This window comes from Gossypium hirsutum, chromosome A06 (genome assembly GCF_007990345.1).
Source record: "Gossypium hirsutum isolate 1008001.06 chromosome A06, Gossypium_hirsutum_v2.1, whole genome shotgun sequence".
NCBI classification, from domain to species: domain Eukaryota; kingdom Viridiplantae; phylum Streptophyta; class Magnoliopsida; order Malvales; family Malvaceae; genus Gossypium; species Gossypium hirsutum.
The window spans coordinates 18,378,018-18,396,668 of record NC_053429.1 but is presented as its reverse complement, the minus strand read 5'-3'; the positions used below and the strand labels follow the sequence as shown (position 1 = coordinate 18,396,668).

Below are 18,651 nucleotides of genomic sequence, written 5' to 3'. Positions count from 1 at the left end.
ATTCACTATAAAACATAGAAAAATAAATTATGTAAGCTATAAAGCTTAGTAAGCTCGTATGACATAAATTTGATATAATCATAAAAACATAATTTAACAATTGATCATAAGTATAATAATTCACATCAACTAACAAACTGCTCAATTACTTATTCACAAATTTATATACTTTCTTCACCATTTCTTCAATTCATAGCTAATATGGTTTATGCACATACCTGTACCATCTCGTACTAATCTCATTTACATTTTCGTCTTTCATTTACCCATTGAACCATTCAGAATAGAAGTTGGATACTCAAGGTTTTCACACGATAAGTACCTATACCATGGCCCGAAGCCAAATCAAGGTAACTTATCTCCAAAGTACTGATATCATGGCCTGAAGCCAATTCAGCTGATATGCATGGCCCGAAGCCAAATCGGTATAACTCACACCCGATGTGCTATATCATGGCCCGAAGACAACTCAATATATCCCCTAATGACATGTCACTAGCATCCTAAACTATTCCTAAGGTTCAACTAGGATTTCGAACGTCAAATCATCGTCGAATCATTATTGTTTATATATACAGGCTCGTATTTGAAATGTATGCAGTATCAAAGCGTATGAAATACATTTCTATTGAAATTTATCACATACGAACTTACCTCGAATGTGGAAACGATGAAATAAGTCGTTTAGTCGATAACTTTCGTTTTCTCTGATCTAGATTCGAAGTCTGCTTTTCTTAATCTAAATATATTAAAATTTAACTTATTTAATCATATCTCTATTCAATTTAATCCAAAACACATATTAGGGCTATTTTACACATTTGCCCCTAAAGTTTCACATTTTTACAATTTAGTCCTTATTACACAAAATCACAAATTGATGCAAATTTCAAGACACCATGCTTAGCCGACTTACTATTATGCCCCTAACAGCCCATATTTTTCATTCATTTCACATTTTATCCACCAATTTTTAACATTTCTCAATCTAATCCCTATTTTGCAATTTCACTAAAAATCACTTAACAAAACTTGTATATCTACCAAGAAGCATTCATAATCGATCAAGAAACTTCAAAATACACATGTATTCATCAATGGCATTATTCAAAATCTTTAATAGTTTTGCAAAATAGTCCTTAGGCTAACTAGTATTCGTTGCAACGATCACAAAAACATAGAAATCATTAAAAACGGAACAAAATACATACCAATTTTAGCCAAATGAAGTAGCCAAAATTTTGAAAGCTTTAAAATGGCTTTATCCACCCTAATTTCAGTTAGAAGAAGATGATAGTGAAGAAAATGGCTTTTACTTTTATTAGTTTATCATTTATTAACTAATTTACCTTTTTAACCTTAATTAAAAACCATCAAATAACATGATAATATGTCCATTAATGTTCACTCTCACTAATCATGGTCTAATTACAACATAAGGACCTTAACTGTAAGGTTCTATAGCTATTAAACGCCTTTAGCTAATAGAACAACACTTTTGCACTTTACGCGATTTAGTCCTTTTTCTCAAATTGACCATTTGAACGATAAAATTTCTTAACGAAATTTTCACACAATCATAATAACATGTTATAAACATTAAAATAATAATAAAATAAATATTTTGACTTCAAATTTATGGTCCCGAAACTACTATTTCAATTTGACTAAAAACGGGTTGTTACAGTGTTGAATACTTTGAGATCTTTACACCTGTAGAAAGATTAGATACCATAAGACTTTTGCTTTCCTTGGTGATGGTCATAAAACTAACTATAAATACAAAAAAGGCAACCGTACCCTATCAAACAATAGCATAGCTATGGTGAATAGAGAATATCGTATCCACGAGGACTAAAAGTATTAATAATTATCGTTTTTCTATTATTTATCTGACAATTTGGAGTGATGGTTTTAATATAAATTTACTAAACTAATTTAACTAAGAACGCAACAAAGAATGAATCAAGGAAATAATTGAATATTAACCAATAAGATAGACAATACCCAAGAAAAAATCCACCTGGACTTCACCTATTATTAAGAATCTGAATTAAATGATTTATTCACTTGTGTCTTGATCTATAGAAATCTAAATTATGTTAATATCTCTTTCGAAAGTAAGAACAGCTGACTATAAGTTGATTAATTGAAATCTCTTTCTAATTAAAACCCATATCATCATATTAACTCGATTTATGGATTCCCTTATTAGATTTGACTCTAATCCGATAAATTTATGTCGTCTTATTTCTAGGATTGCATGCAACTCCACTTAATTATGCTAGATCTAATCTTAAATAGGGACTTTTTGTCCACTGAATTAAGCACATTAAACATGAATTAATATCCCAAAAATATTAAAACAAGAAATAAGCATACATAATTGATAACAAGAATCAAGTAATAAAAGGATTCATCATAGGTTTCATCCTCCCTAGGTATCTAGGGAATTAGTTTATAATCCTGAATGCAAACATCTCAAAGTCAGAAAAACCACAAGACATAAGAAAATCAATAAAACTTTGAAAGAAATTAAAATGAGATTTTTTATCTTGATGGAGATCCGCTTCTAAGTTGATTCTAATGGTGTTCTTCGAGTGTTTTCTTCGATCTTCTCTGATGGCTCCCTTATGTCTTCTTCCAATTAGAATTTATAGATTTTAGAATGCTCAGAAAGCCTAAAAATTGTGTTTTTCTATCTATTTGGGAAGAAGGGTGCGAAATCGACACAGGCTAGCACATGAGAATGTGTCTAGCCTGTGTAGCACACATGGGCATGTGTCCTGCCCGTGTGGAAATGGCCAGGACGTGTGACTCCTACAAACAACTCTATTTGTTCGATTTTTCCTTATTTTTTGCTCCTTTCGTTCCCAAATGCTCTCCTAAGTATAGAAAAATTAATTTAAATGATTAGGAGCATCAAATTCACTAATTTTCATAATTAATCATTCAAAAATGCGTTAAGAATGGGATTAAAATATGTTACTTGTATAGCTTACCACTTGGCAGTTTAAAGGAAGTGGAAGATACATCAAATTGATGTGAAGTCTGCCTTTCTTAATGGATTCCTCAAGGAGGAGATATATGTTGAACAACTAGATGGCTTCAAAGTGGCTAGTGAAGAAGCAGAAGTGTACAAGCTCAAAAAGTCTTTGTATGGCTTAAAACAGGCACCAAGGGCCTTGTATGACAAAATTGATAGTTATTTGTCAAGTTTGGGATTCGAAAGAAGCATCAGTGAGCCAACTTTATATGTGAAGAAAGCTGGAGATGAAACTCTTCTAATAGTCTCCTTATATGTGGATGACTTGCTAGTGACTAGTGGGACTAATGAATTGCTAGCTAAATTTAAAAGGCAAATGGAAAATGTATTCAAAATGTCTGATCTAGGTGAAATGACCTACTTTCTTGGTATGAATGTATCTCAAACTTAGCAAGGCATTTTCAAAAGTCAAAAGCCTTTTTCCTTGAAAACCTTGAACAAATTTTGCATACAAAATTGCAAAGAAGCTAAAACTCTAGTTGCTATTGGTGGAAAACTTACGAGCCAAGATGATTTTGAAAGGGTAAATGAATCTAGTTATAGAAGCCTAGTGGGGTGTTTACTTTATTTAGCAGCCTCAAGACATGATATTGTATTTGTTATCAGTCTTTTGTCTAGATTCATGCATAGTTGCAATGTGATTCACTTACAAGTAACAACAAGCGTTCTAAGATACACCAAAGGGACTCTAAGCTATGGAGTCAAGTTCACCAAGGCTAATGACATGAAACTTATTGGTTTTGCAGATAGTGATTGGGCTGGATCCTTTAATGACATGAAAAGTACCTTAGGGTACCTATTCACCTTAAGATCAATTATTTTCTGTTGGAGTTCGAAAAGGCAAGCCATTGTAGCTTAATCAACTGCTAAGGCTGAATATGTTGTAGCTACTGTAGTTGTTAATCAAGCCATTTGGTTGAGGAAACTCTTGGTTGATTTGAATTTGCACCAAAAGAGAAGCAACAGAGATTAAATGTGACAATCAATATGTTGTTGCAATTGCAAAGAATCCAATGTTTCATGGTAAAACAAAACATTTCAAGATTAAGTTTCATTTTGTCAAAGAAGTGGAGCAAGCACATGAGATCAAACTGGTTCATTACAATTCTAAAGATCAATTGGTAGACATATAGACAAAACCTCTTGGGATAGAAAGGTTTGAGAACTTAAGAGCCAAATTGGGAGTTTTCAACAAAAAGCCAATGAGAAGTGTTAACAAATGGCTTACATGCAGCTAAGTCTATTTTTCGTTGTATGCAAGTTGCAGCACGACAACATGCTAATTGGTTGTTTTTTGCTACTTAGTTACATTTGAACTAAGTTAGTAAGATGTTTGCTGTGATTAGGTGTTGATTAACTTGATAAAATTAGCTTTTCTATGTGTACAAGTTTAGTTTTATGAGTTTCAAGATGTATTAATGGTGTTAGGTAAGTACTAGGTGATAGTTTTTCTTTTCACTCCTATTGATTGCTTGTTTATATGTAGGCTTGACATCTAATGTGACTAATTCTTTCAGCCATTTGTTTCTCTATTTGGTCCTAAAACAATCACTTTGTTGTTTTTTATTAAAAAAACACCAACAAGTTTTTCCCTCAATAGATTATAATAGCATAGCCTTTAGTAGTTTTATCTAAAGATACTAGCACCCTACCACTCTAGGCCTCCAACGAAATTGCAATATGCTTCACTTGGGCCAAACTTTCTCTTTTCACTAGTATCTTTACCAACTCTCGGTATTTTCAATGGAGGTGCATGTTTTCTATTGTACCATCATAAACTCCTCGTTTTCCTAAAAAAGAAAAATCATATGAATATCTGATTCTTCTAGTCAGAAACAGTAAAGCAGAATTGAAGTTCCCATTCTTACCCAAAAGCAAGTAGGGTTTCATACTTAGACCAATCTTACGAAATAAAATTCTCTCCTCTTCACTAAAAGTTTCCAAATCAGTTGGGAGACATGTGGGATCGAGATGCGCCTGCACTTTAGCTAAAGCTTTATTGGTCTTTGTCAACTCCCCTTTAGCCTAGGACCGCAAAGTTAGAAAGACGGCATAAATCAGAAAGTATGTCACAGTTTTAAAACGTTGGAGAATCTTGTTACACTTTTTACTTACAGTATTTGTAATTTACATGAGCTAGTTTCTTCTCTAGATGTCTGACTAGTGAAGCCTGTTGAGTTAATGCTAAATTTCTCTTAATTTCCTCCATTTTATCGGAGCTTGGTTGGTGCCCCTAACGAGAGGTTGCAGCAGTGGTTTCTGCGAGAGTGGTGGCAACCAAAAGAAGTGTAGAAGCTTTTATATTAGATCCAACCAAGGCTAGGGCCCTCCCTCATGCTTCCTCTTCCTCCTCCTGCCGAAGATTTCTGGCTTTTGCATCTCTTTCAATGTATTTGTTACAACAGGTGGCAAGAAATCATTGCTCCTGTAAAATACAAGGAATAAAATTCCTTGTTTCTGGAAAGCAATGCCCGCTGCCAATCGCTGCATGTACAAAATCCATGTGCAATAAGCAACAAGTATCTAATGAAGCACCATCCGAAGGAAAACTAAAAATGGCAAGTTGCAAATAGCTTGATATAATAGAAAGTAATCAACGATGGTAGCCAGAAGGCATCAGAAAACTAAGTTGCCAGTTAAATAATTAGATTTACATTTCAAGATGCAACAATATCAATAATCTCTCACTTTAAGCTCTTCAGCCATTCTTTCATTGCGTGTATTTTCTACTCCAAGTTTAATGGCCATCTTAGCAATTGCAGGTCTTTCCCATAACTTCACAATAGCCTGTGCCAAACCTTGTAGTTCCATATTTCTTTCTATAACAATAAAGGAACAGAATCCATAATAAATAAGAGAAATAGTATTTGCTAAAGCATTGTATTTCTGAAAAATTTGCTCTTTACAACCTCAGTGCATGACAATATATAATATCAAAGAATTTTCCTTTGTAAATGGATAATAGGGACAAAGAGCGTTACAGCTGTCTTGCAACGTGGTTGCATCACACAACAAATAGGCTAGCAACGTGGCTACGATATACAGCTAATATTGGCAATGTTTTCTGTCTTTTTTCCTTGTTAAGTAGAGTGGTAGCTTCATTATATGGGATGACACATAGCTTCTCTCGTGATTCTTGGAATACCTTGGTCAGGAAAGGTTTAGTGAAGACATAGCTTCTCTCGTGATTCTTGGAATGCCTTGGTCAGGAAAGGTTTAGTGAAGACATCAGCAGCTTGATGTTTTGCTGGAACATATCTAACATGAATTTGATTATTGAGCACCATTTCATGAACAAAGTGAAAATCCAAATCAACATGTTTTATTTTCGAATATAGAACTGGGTTGGCAGCCATAGCAGTGCTTGAATTGTCATACCAAATTTTGGGTGGTTCAATTAAGTTGATTTGGAAGTCTGATAACAGGGACTGTAACCATATAATTTCTGAGGCCATATCAGCAAGGTTTCTGTATTCTACTTCCGCAGTTGATCGAGAGACAGACCTTTGTTTCTTGGAACTCTATGAAATAATGTTAGGTCCTAGAAGAACACAGTGACCAGATGTTGATCTTCGTTCATCGACATCACTTCTCTAATCGGCATCGGTGTATGCTATGAGGTTCATTATTTTACCAGTAGTGAACACTAACCCATGATCTAAAGTGCCTCTTAAATAGCAAAGAATTCGTTTGACTACAACCCAGTGAGACTCTCTAAGATCTTGCATATATTGAGCAACCTTGTTGACACTATATGATATATATGGCTTTATATGGCAAAGGTATTGCAGTGACCCTACTATGCTTCTATAATGTTGAGGATCACTAAGGGCATTACCATCATTTTTAGCAAATTTCTTGCCGACTGCCATTGGTGCTGGTATGGTTTGACTATTCATCATGTTGTTTGAGCAAGCAAGTCCAAGGTGTATTTCTTTTGGTTGATGAAGATACCATTACCAATAGATTGAACTTCAATTCCTAAAAAATACACAGGGCTACCTAAGTCCTTCAAGGAAAACTGTTTATGAAGTTGTTCTACTGTATTTTCGATTGTCCCGTGAGAGTTTCCCGTTAGTAGTATATCATCCACATACACAATCATGTAGGTGATATTTCCCCCATATTTAAGAGTAAATAATGAGGGGTCTGCTTTAAAAAAAGTGAAACCAATGGTAAGAAGAAATTCTTGTAGTTTGTGAAACCAGTTTCTTGGTGCTTAACGTAAGCCATATATAGCTTTATGAAGCTTGCAAACTAACGTCTTACCTTCATCAGGATATTGCTCAAAACCAGGAGGTTGAGTCATATAGATATCCTCAGATAAGTCTCTTTTTAGGAATGAATTGTTGATATCGATGTGTCTTAAATTCCAGCAATTATAGGCTGCCAAAGCAAGAACTATGTTGACGGTAGGAAATTTAACAACTGGGCTATAGGTTTCACGAAAATCATGCCCTAGGACTTGAGATAAGCCTTTTCCAACTAGTCTTGTGACAGCCCTAATGTGACCCTAGTCGGGAAGTGGTTTCGGGGCCACAAAACCGAGTCATAAGAATAATTAGCTGTCATATTTGATGCTTATTATATGTATATATGCATGTGTGAAAATTTTATATTTGAATTTTGTTTAATTGTAGGTGAATTTTAGTAAATAGGACTTATGTGAGAAAATTTAGAAATGTGCTAGGCAAATGTAAAGTGGCCTATTAATGCATGTTATAGAAATTGAGGGTTTGCATGTCAAATTGCCCAATATTTGAGCTAGTGGCCGGCCATGCTATGGGGCATAGCATATTTTAAGCATGGTGTGCTAATGTGGTATGTAGGAAACAATAAAATAAAAAGCTAGTAATAAAGAAACGGAAAAAGGAAAATGATGAAAACAAAGAAAAAAAAATGTCCATCCTTTTTCATTCTTCTTGACCGAAATTCAAAAGGAAAGAAAGGAGGAAATGTTGAAGAGATTCGGCCATGCTTGTAGCTAGGTTAAGGTAAGTTTGATGTTGTTCCATGAGTTTCATGCATATTTTTTATGTTAGTTTGAGTTCTACCTAGCCCATGGTTTAAATCTTGCTATGTGATGAAGATGATACTCGGCCATGGGTGTTGTTTTCTTGGTTGGTGTTTGTTTCATGCTAAATCTAGATGAACAATGGGGGTTTTCATTTAGGTTAAGATCAAAGAAATTAATCTTGTTAAAACTTTGAACTAATAATGCCCATATGTGTGATAGCCGAACATAGACTTTGTTTAAAGTCTTGGTCAAAGGCCGGTTAAGTGTTTTGGAAATGATTAAGCTAGGTGTTTGATCTTTTTGGTTCGGCATAGTACATAAAATGTTGCTAGATGGAGAAAAAATTCGGCCAGCAAGAGGTGTGCTAAGGCCGAATATAATTTTGTATATTAATGAGTAATGCATGTGTTGAATTGATGGAATGGAGAGGATGTTTTAATAGTGCATATATGTGTATTAGCCAAGTTTTGAACTTGAAACAAAATGGTATTTGGTCAATACAAGTGACCATACTTGTAGAATGTATTAAGTATGCAATCGGCCTCAACATAGACATGCATGTTCGGCCACACGAATGAATGAATAGATTGATGTTGTACATTCGGCTATAGGTAAGCATAATGATGATCCTATCTTGACTTAGACAATCGGCTCAAGGAGAATTTGTTAAGTGCTTAGTTAATTGATATTAGGTTAATGATGTGTGTATTTGGTCATAAAAGTGCACATGAGGAAATGTTTGATTAATTGTACTAAATTTCTCAATGTGATTAAAAATGCCTATGACCATTTTGTATTTGAGCTAAAGGTGGCCATATGACCTATCAAACTCCTTGTCATATTCGGCCATAAGCAAGCATAATGAGACTTTAATAAGTTAAATTTGTTTGGATTAGCTCAAGAGCTTAGAGGACCACAGTTGGATAAGGGAAAGGCAAAAGTGATCGAATAGCCGCCGAAATTGTTCGACCACCTCCGAGGTAAGTTTTCGAGTAATGGAACTTAGATTATGATTCGATTAGATTATGTCACAAGCAAATCAAAATCATGCTCTTTATATGTAGCTATTAAGTCGAAATTTGTAAGTGTGATAAGTGTCTTGTGTTTGAGCTTTGGTAATGAAAATGAAATATGGATGTGTCATGATTTATTGATATATGTGCGTGGTTATTCGAATGATATCCGGGCTAAGTCCCGAAGGCTTTTGTGCTAAGTGACTATATCCGGACTAAGATCCGAAGGCATTTGTGCGAGTTACTATATTCGGGCCAAAACCCGAAGGCATTTGTGCTAGCGACTATATCCGGGCTAAGTCCCGAAGGCATTTATGCTGTGACCATATCCGGGCTAAGACCCGAAGGCCTTGTGCGAGTGGTTATATCCGGCTAAATCCCGAAGATACTTGGGTTGGGAATGAGCGATCTTGCTGTAATAATGTCAATTAATACGCTCGTAAAATCCCAACAATGAGGTATGTTTTGTACATGCATTGGATTAATTGATTCCTTTTAAGTAGTATTCGCTCAGTCGATTAATGAACTTCCGGCCTTTGGCTAAGTTGATCTTTTGTGTGTGAATATAAGGGTTGGTAATGTGAAGTAAGTATGATATTGAGAATTTGTGCATATGAAACTATCCGTTTAGCCATATGAATGCTACATTTTAGTTGTGTCTAATTTTATGGCTCAAAACTTACTAAGCATTAAATGCTTACTCCGCTTCTTTGAATCTCTGTTTTATAGATTTTGGTTCGTCAGCTATCGGACTCGGGATTATTGAAGTCGAAGTCGCCCACACTATCAAAGCCCCTTTTGGTACACTTTTGGTTGAACTTTGTAATGGCATGTATAGGACTACCCTTTTTGATGTTGGTCATGTACCCTTGGGTTTTGTATAAATTTGGATAGCCATGCGAAAATGGCTTAAATATACTTTGATCATAACATTATAATCGTTTTGTATGTCGTTCGATGAAAGGTATGGAAATGTTTGGTAACGATTAGCCATTGGAATGGTTAATCATGATCATTTTGGTGCTATGTATGACAACCTCTAGTTGATTCATGGAAAACCATGAAATAGGTAAAGTTTACCTTAAAAACAGATGCTGATAGCAGCAGTGGTGTGGATTTGAAAAAATCACTAAAAATAGTAGGAATGGAATTAAATAGTGAATAAATTATTTAATTGAACATTGATGAATCTATTTTCATATGGAAGAAAGGAAATGATCATAAGAGTCGTATGTTAAGACATATTTAAGTTTTCGTGAAACAGGGCCAGAACAGTTTCTGGATTCCCTATTCCGACTTTGGAAATTCATTATAAATTAACCAGAGATAATTAGAAGTCATGCCATATATTTATAGATTCCTTTTCGAGTCTAGTTTCTATAGAAACAAACGGTATCAGTATTGAAGCCCTGTACAGGGAGATGTCTAAGTCGTAATGTGTGAAGGGCATAGTAGTCAAACCCTGAAACAGGGGAGATTTTAACTAATAAACTGTACTAATTGGCTCAACCAAAAATTCTATAAACAAATTTGTAGATTGATATATGAGTGTAGTTTCAGGAAAAATTTACGAAACTAGTTTTAGAGTTTTGAAACTCAAGATATGATTTTTAAGGCGACAGTGATGCAGTAACCCATTTGTCTGGAAATTTTTTAAACGGACTGTGAAAATAAATGTATTATGTCTGTTAACACCTCGTGTTCGACTCCGGCAACGGGCTCGGGTACGGGGTGTTACAAGTCTCGCCTTATATCTTGCTGTTGTGCCATTCGGGTTGTTCTTTAACTTGAAGAGCCACTTGCACCCTATTGGTTTACGATCAGGTGGTAATTCAACTAAAGACCATGTGTTGTTTGCAATGAGAGCATTGTATTCTGTCATGACTGTTTCTCTCCATTTTGTATCCATTAAAGCTTCTTCGATGTTCTTTGGTTCATGATTCTCAAGTATGGCAGAATAAAGCTTAGGTTTGTAAATGTTGTTTTTACTGTGAGTAATCATGGGGTGCACATTAGTGGGGGGACAGTTGTTGTTTGTTTTATTATCTTCTGGTGTATCCTCGTTGGCTAGAGGTGGATCAAGAGGTGTTTCATATGGAGGAGGTGGGCTTTGAATGAGACTATCAAAAGGTTCCTCTCGGTTATTAAAGTGACTTGTAGTTGTAGAAGGGGAAGCAGGTATCATTGGTAAAGAAGATAGTGGTAAGGACCGAAATTGTATAGTGGAAGAACTTGAATGAGGTAAGGAGACCACAAGCAGAGGAGAGGATTCAAATTCTGTAGGAGCATTTGTCACCAAGGATGACTTGCTAGCTGCAAAAGAGAAAACATGTTCATTAAACAAGACATGTCTGGAGATGTAAATTTTACCAGAGTCTTTGTCAAGACACTTCTAGCCATGATGCATTAGACTATAGCCCAAGAAAACGCAAGCTTTGGAATGAAAATTCAGCTTATGCGGTATGAATAGATGGAGATGACGGAAGCATTGAGATCCAAAGATACGTAAGAACTCATAATTTGGAGGTCGTCCATACAGTTTCTCATGTGGTGAGATTCCATCAAGAACAGCAGTTGAAAATTGATTTATGAGAAAAATAGCACTAAGAAATGCATCTGTCCAAAATTGAAAAGGTAGATTAGCTTAAGCTAATAAGGTTATACCCATTTCAACTATATGTGTAACGCCCTGTACCCGAGACCATTTCTGGAGTCGAACACGACGTGTTAACGGACTTAATTCATTACTTAAACAGCTCATACAATTCATTTAAAAATTTCCAGACAAGCGGGCTAACTGCATCACAGTCGCTTTAAAAATCATATCTCGAGTTCCGAAACTCAAAATCCAATTCCGTAAATTTTTCCTAAAACTAGATTCATATATCTATCTACTAATTTTTTTCTAGAATTTTTGGTCTGGCCAATTAGTACAGTTTATTAGTTAAAGTCTCCCCTATTTCAGGGTTCGAATACTCTAACCTCTGTGTATTACGAATCAGATATCTCCCTGTACAGAGCTTCAATGACTATGCTGTTTGTCTCTAATAAAACTAGACTCAATAAGGAATTTGTACATATAAATCCACTTCTAATTATCTTTGTGAAATTTATGGTGAATTTCCAAAGTCAGAACAGGGGATCCAGAAATCGCTCTGGCCCTGTTTCACAAAAATTTAAACATCTCATAAAATATAGCTCATATACCTGTTTTGCTTCATCCATATGAAAATAGACTCATCAAGATTCGATTCACAACTTATTCATTATTTAATTCCATTTCTACTATTTTTAGTGATTTTTCAAATTCACATCACTACTGCTGTCTGAATCTATTTTATGGTAAATTTTACCTATTTCATGGTTTCCATGGATTAGCTAGCAATTTAGCATACATAACACCAAATATGATCATGATTAGCCATTCCAATGGCTAATAATTACCAAGCATTTCCATACCACTCAATAACCATATCATAAGACCATATACACAAAATGATTATAATGCTATACATGCCATACTCAAAATATACAAGCCATTATGCCAAGATGGTATACGGATAGTGTGAGCGTGCCTCCGACCGTTTCCGATTTTCTAGCTGGCTTGTCAACACTACAAGGAATGAAAAGGAGGGAGTAAGCATAAATGCTTAGTAAGTTCACATGCAAATAGCAAGTAACATAACTATATAAGCAAACATAAAACATCATTTGCATAATCATCACCGAGACATTCATATCACATTTTCATTTATCATCTTACCATATTGTTGTTATATCGAGTTTTCAACCCGAGGGTTAAGTACATACCTGTTCAAAGTATTCATTTCACAACACTTACCAATACGTCCCTTTCATCTCGAGTATTCCTCCGCTTGAGTAAAATTTTACCCGTTGAACACATCGGAATATAATTCGGATACATGGAAAGTTTACACATAAGTGCCACATATGTAGCCAAGCTACTATGTAACCCGCCCATAAGCGAACTCGAACTCAACTCAACGAGCTCGGGCGTTCACATCCACGAGTGAACTCGGACTCAACTCAACGAGTTCGGATGCCTAGTTACATCTCACGAACTCGGACTCAACTCAACGAGTTCGGACATTTGCATCCATAAGTGAACTCGGACTCAACTCAACGAGTTCGGATGCTCAACCATCCTTGTGGCATTTCACTTGTATCCTAATCTATTCCTAAAGTTCAAACGGGCATTTTCCTCGATCACACATCTTTGCCATCTTCCACGGAATATCGAAATTGATACTTCGGTGATAGTTCATACTCATCAAGTAATTCACATAATTACATATTATTCAACAATAACCACAAAGCATAATATTTCATGATAATAATCAGCATCATATCATATAAACAACATTAAATTGCTTAAAATGACAATTATGTTACTACATTTACACATGAACTTACCTCGTATGCGAAAATGGCTACTTTTACCATTTCGTCCACAACTTGGTATTTTCCCCATTTTAGCCCGAATTTTAGTTTTCCTTGCTCTATCATTTAAAATATAGTCTAATTAGGACTCACATTATTCAAATTAACCCAAAATCATATTTTGGAAAAATTATAGTTTTGCCCCTAAACTTTTGCATATTTACACTTTTGCCCCAAAGCTCGTAAATTAAACTTCAGCCTATTTTCTTATGTTTTATGACATGCTGATCATTTTTCCCTTCTATGGAAACATCAAATTATCACTCTAACATGTACTTATGACTATTAGGTATTTTTACCGATTAAGTCCTTTTGCTAGTTTTCGCTTAAAATCGAGTAGCACAAGTTGTCTAACATAATTTAAAACCTCATATTCTATCATAAAACACCAAAATACACAAATTTCACCTATGGGTATTTTTCCAAATATAAACCCTAGGTTAAATTATTGCTAGCATGAGCTTAATCGAGCTACCGGGACTCCAAAAACGTAAAGAACTTAAAAAACGGTGCTAGAATGGACTTACAATCAAGCTTGGAAGCTTGAAAAACCCTAGCTATGGTTTCTCCTTGCTATATTCGGCCATGGGTTTGAAGATGAGCAAAATTGGCTTTTAATTTTGTATTTTAATTCATTTTACCCCTAAATGACCAAAATGCCCTTACTACTAAACTTTCCAAAAATTCCATCCATGTCCAATTTTTGTCCATAGACTTAGAAATTGGTAAAATTTCTATTTAAGACATCCTAATTAATATTTCAAAACAATTTCATACTAGAAACTTCTAGAATGCAAGTTTTGCAAATTATTCGATTTAGTCCCTAATTTCAATTTAAGCACTTTATGCATAAAATTTCTTCACGAAATTTTCACACAATCATGCAATCATATCATAGACCTTAAAATAATCATAAAATAATTATTTCTATCTCAGATTTTGTGGTCACGAAACCACTATTCCGACTAGGCCCAAAATCAGGATATTACAACTCTCCCCCCCCTTTAGGGATTTTCGTCCCCAAAAATCTTACCAGAAAAGTGGTCTTCACTTTTAATCTCATATTCGGTGTCGAAGAACTTTCACTTAGGCTGTACCTCCAATACATCTCTTTAATTTCTCATATGATCTAAAAGCTTACAGTCTCAACTCTCAACTGTTCTTAAATTTTCAACCCTTCTCAGTTTCCCATGATATCATAACATAAAACCCAGATCTCAACTTGATTTAATGGAGACCAGAATTCCAAGAAATCCAACAATCAAAGAGACCTGAAATTCCATGAATCTGATGAGTAGGAATTCATTCAATACAGATATGATTTATAGATCTCGCCAAACATTTAACAATAGGATACATCACATTTTCCTCTTTTCGCCATAGAAATAATTCTGATATGGCCTCAAGAATAATCCTTCTCATTTCCATCCCAATATCAACACTGACAAGGATAATTTTGATAGATCCCAATGCTCGGGTTTAACCCCTTTAACAACTCTGATTTTATGTAACATCGGATGCTCTAAACTATCACATTACCTCACTATCTTGAAACACATCACAATTCATACAACAGTATATTACTGAAAGTCAGGAAGTCTTTACTCAATGTAGACTAGTCTAGTTCAGACGCTTCGGTTACCAATATTCTCATCTATCCAAACTTTGTCAACATGTAATAAACTTTTCAGCTTTCACAAGACGAAAACCTTATCATTCGTAGTGATTTTAACTAATATCCAACTCTTTCTAATAAATATACACTTCTCGTTCAAACTATTTACTCTTTTATCCGTACAAAATGAAATTCTATTATCAGACTTGGGAAAAATAATCCTGACATAATTGTCACATGAAATCTTTCAAATAAATAATTTACCATACCGACTGAAACTCGCGCTTTTATCACCTATGCCTTTACTGATGTCAAATCCTCACACAGAAATTAGAAAAAATCCCAATACTAAAATCACCACATTACCAAGATCAAATTAGAAGTATAGTCATATTTGATATGATTATCACGAGCTGAAGAACCCATTTCGAACATGAGTCGTAATTGACAAATTATGGAACAAAGATAACAAGAAAATCGAATAAAGAAATCCAAGATAGAGAAACCCAGAATAAAGAAATCCAGAATAAAGAGATCCAAGATAAAGAAACCCAAGATACGATACTATGCCGGAGAATCGAAAACCAAACTCATGGAGAAAATACGGAATATCCCGATAATTCTTCAAAGAAAGAAAGTCCGGAAGAAAACATCATTTAATCCCACTGAAATCAAATATAACAAGATCAATATATCTTCCCATACATATATATCAGATGAAGCATCAAGTAGAAGAAACAGAATCATAATATCATATGTATTCTCTCATCAATTCTTATCAGACGAAATGAAATAGAATACCCGATGAAATAGAGCAATATAAATTATAAACCAGTCAGACTACCAATGCTTTCATCCAACACCAGAATTAGAAGACATTCCCATATAATAAGAATTTCTTCAGAAGATCAATAGCCATAGAAATATTTCTGAGAATGGGTAAACACATAGAACATCTCAAAAGAGACTGCTAAATCTGTCCAGTCATAACTGTCACACTCAGATAGTTCACATTTCAATTATCGTTTCCCCAACTAGTTCTGCCGTCACAAATTTCATATTAAACCATTCACTAAAGAAGGCCAGTTCTAAATAAATTTCGATTTACACTTTTCTCGACCTTGCACCTGAGTAATTCGGTTTACCAAGGAGAATTCCTTTTCTAACTGGGACAGTGCATAACTCCAATAATCTTTACGTCAATCCGATACTTTACTGGCTCTGACTTTACTTATCAGCTCATTTTCAATCTCTAATCATACTTATAATTATTCTATCACTGTACTCTTTGGGTTCTCAACCGGAAACTTATTCAATACAAATCTCATGAATTTCATTATAAGTACCACTTCGGTAAGGGGGAGGGGTTGTAGGACCTCTGACTCGACTTTCTTATACATACACATATGACATAACTCCCATCATCATAGCAACATCATCAAAATCATGTCATTCATTCATGTTGGCTTACACCAATTTTCCTATTGTCCCATTTAGACAATATACTTATGCATACATTCTATGTTTTCTAGACAGCTTTACTTATCCATTCATTTAATTAAATTAATTCATGCTCATGACATTATATAAGGCCAAACAAACATAGATATTTGCATCACAATCACAACTTTCATTTCGTGCATCATCATGTACATATCATTACAATCATATAATTCAGTCCAATGATAAGTTCATTTCATTATAATCCTTTATCTCATAAAAATTATATATCATTAACATTTATCAACATTTGACGTCCAAATCAAGACAAGGACATTTTCACTCGTATCATAATATTATGACCTTTATTCATACCTCTACTACTTTCTGTTTATTCCGTTCATCTTATCAAGTAAGCCACATACACTACATCATATGAGCATTAAGCAAATATGAATATTTATCACATATGTATCATAAACCTTTATTCATACTTTTCTCAACCGAGACTTATCATAATCATAATTTTACTCAAATACCTTCACATAACATTGAACATGGTCGGCGCAGCTTGGTTGGAGAGTACCCTGTCTAAATAAGACGGTACTCATACGCATCGGAAGACATCACACTATCACAGATCAGTGGCATGTATAGCTAAACTTTTACACATGCTAGGTTAGTCCAAGAATCGACTAAACCTGCTCTGATACCATTAAATGTAACGCCCCGTACCTGAAACCATTTCCGGAGTCGAACACGAGGTGTTAACGGACTTAATTCATTACTTAAACAGCTCATACAATTCATTTAAAAATTTCCAGACAAGCTGGCTAACTGCATCACAGTCGCTTTAAAAATCATATCTCGAGTTCCGAAACTCAAAATCCAATTCCGTAAATTTTTCTTAAAACTAGATTCATATATCTATCTACTAATTTTTTTCTAGAATTTTTGGTCTGGCCAATTAGTACAGTTTATTAGTTAAAGTCTCCCATGTTTCAGGGTTCGACTACTCTAACCTCTGTGTATTACGAATCAGATATCTCCCTGTACAAAGCTTCAATGACTATACTGTTTTTCTCTAATAAAACTAGACTCAATAAGGAATCTATACATATAAAGCCACTTCTAATTATCTTTGTGAAATTTATGGTGAATTTCCAAAGTCAGAACAGGGGATCTAGAAATCGCTCTGGCCCTGTTTCACAAAAATTTAAACATCTCATAAAATATAGCTCATATACCTGTTTCGCTTCATCCATATAAAAATAGACTCATCAAGCTTCGATTCACAACTTATTCATTATTTAATTCCATTTCTACTATTTTTAGTGATTTTTCAAATTCACGTCTCTACTGCTGTCTGAATCTATTTTATGGTAAATTTTACCTATTTCATGGTTTCCATGGATTAGCTAGCAATTTAGCATACATAACACCAAATATGATCATGATTAGCCATTCCAATGGCTAATAATTACCAAGCATTTCCATACCACTCAATAACCATATCATAAGACCATATACACAAAATGATTATAATGCTATACATGCCATACTCAAAATATACAAGCCATTATGCCAAGATGGTATACGGATACTGTGAGCGTGCCTCTGACCGTTTTCGATTTCCGAGCTGGCTTGTCAACACTACAAGAAATGAAAATGAGGGAGTAAGCATAAATGCTTAGTAAGTTCACATGCAAATAGCAAGTAACATAACTATATAAGCAAACATAAAACATCATTTGCATAATCATCACCGAGACATTCATATCACATTTTCATTTATCATCTTACCATATTGTTGTTATATCGAGTTTTCAACCCGAGGGTTAAGTACATACCTGTTCAAAGTATTCATTTCACAACACTTACCAATACGTCCCTTTCATCTCGAGTATTCCTCCGCTTGAGTAAAATTTTACCCGTTGAACACATCGGAATATAATTCGGATACATGGAAAGTTTACACATAAGTGCCACATATGTAGCCAAGCTACTATGTAACCTGCCCATAAGCGAACTCGGACTCAACTCAACGACTTTGGATGCC

General features: G+C 34.6%; 1 pseudogene; it reads right to left on the bottom strand.

The window, feature by feature from the left end:
• LOC107887886 (CRM-domain containing factor CFM3A, chloroplastic/mitochondrial-like) overlaps nucleotides 1-18,651 on the bottom strand; it is a 47,132-nt pseudogene that overhangs the window by 19,418 nt on the left and 9,063 nt on the right.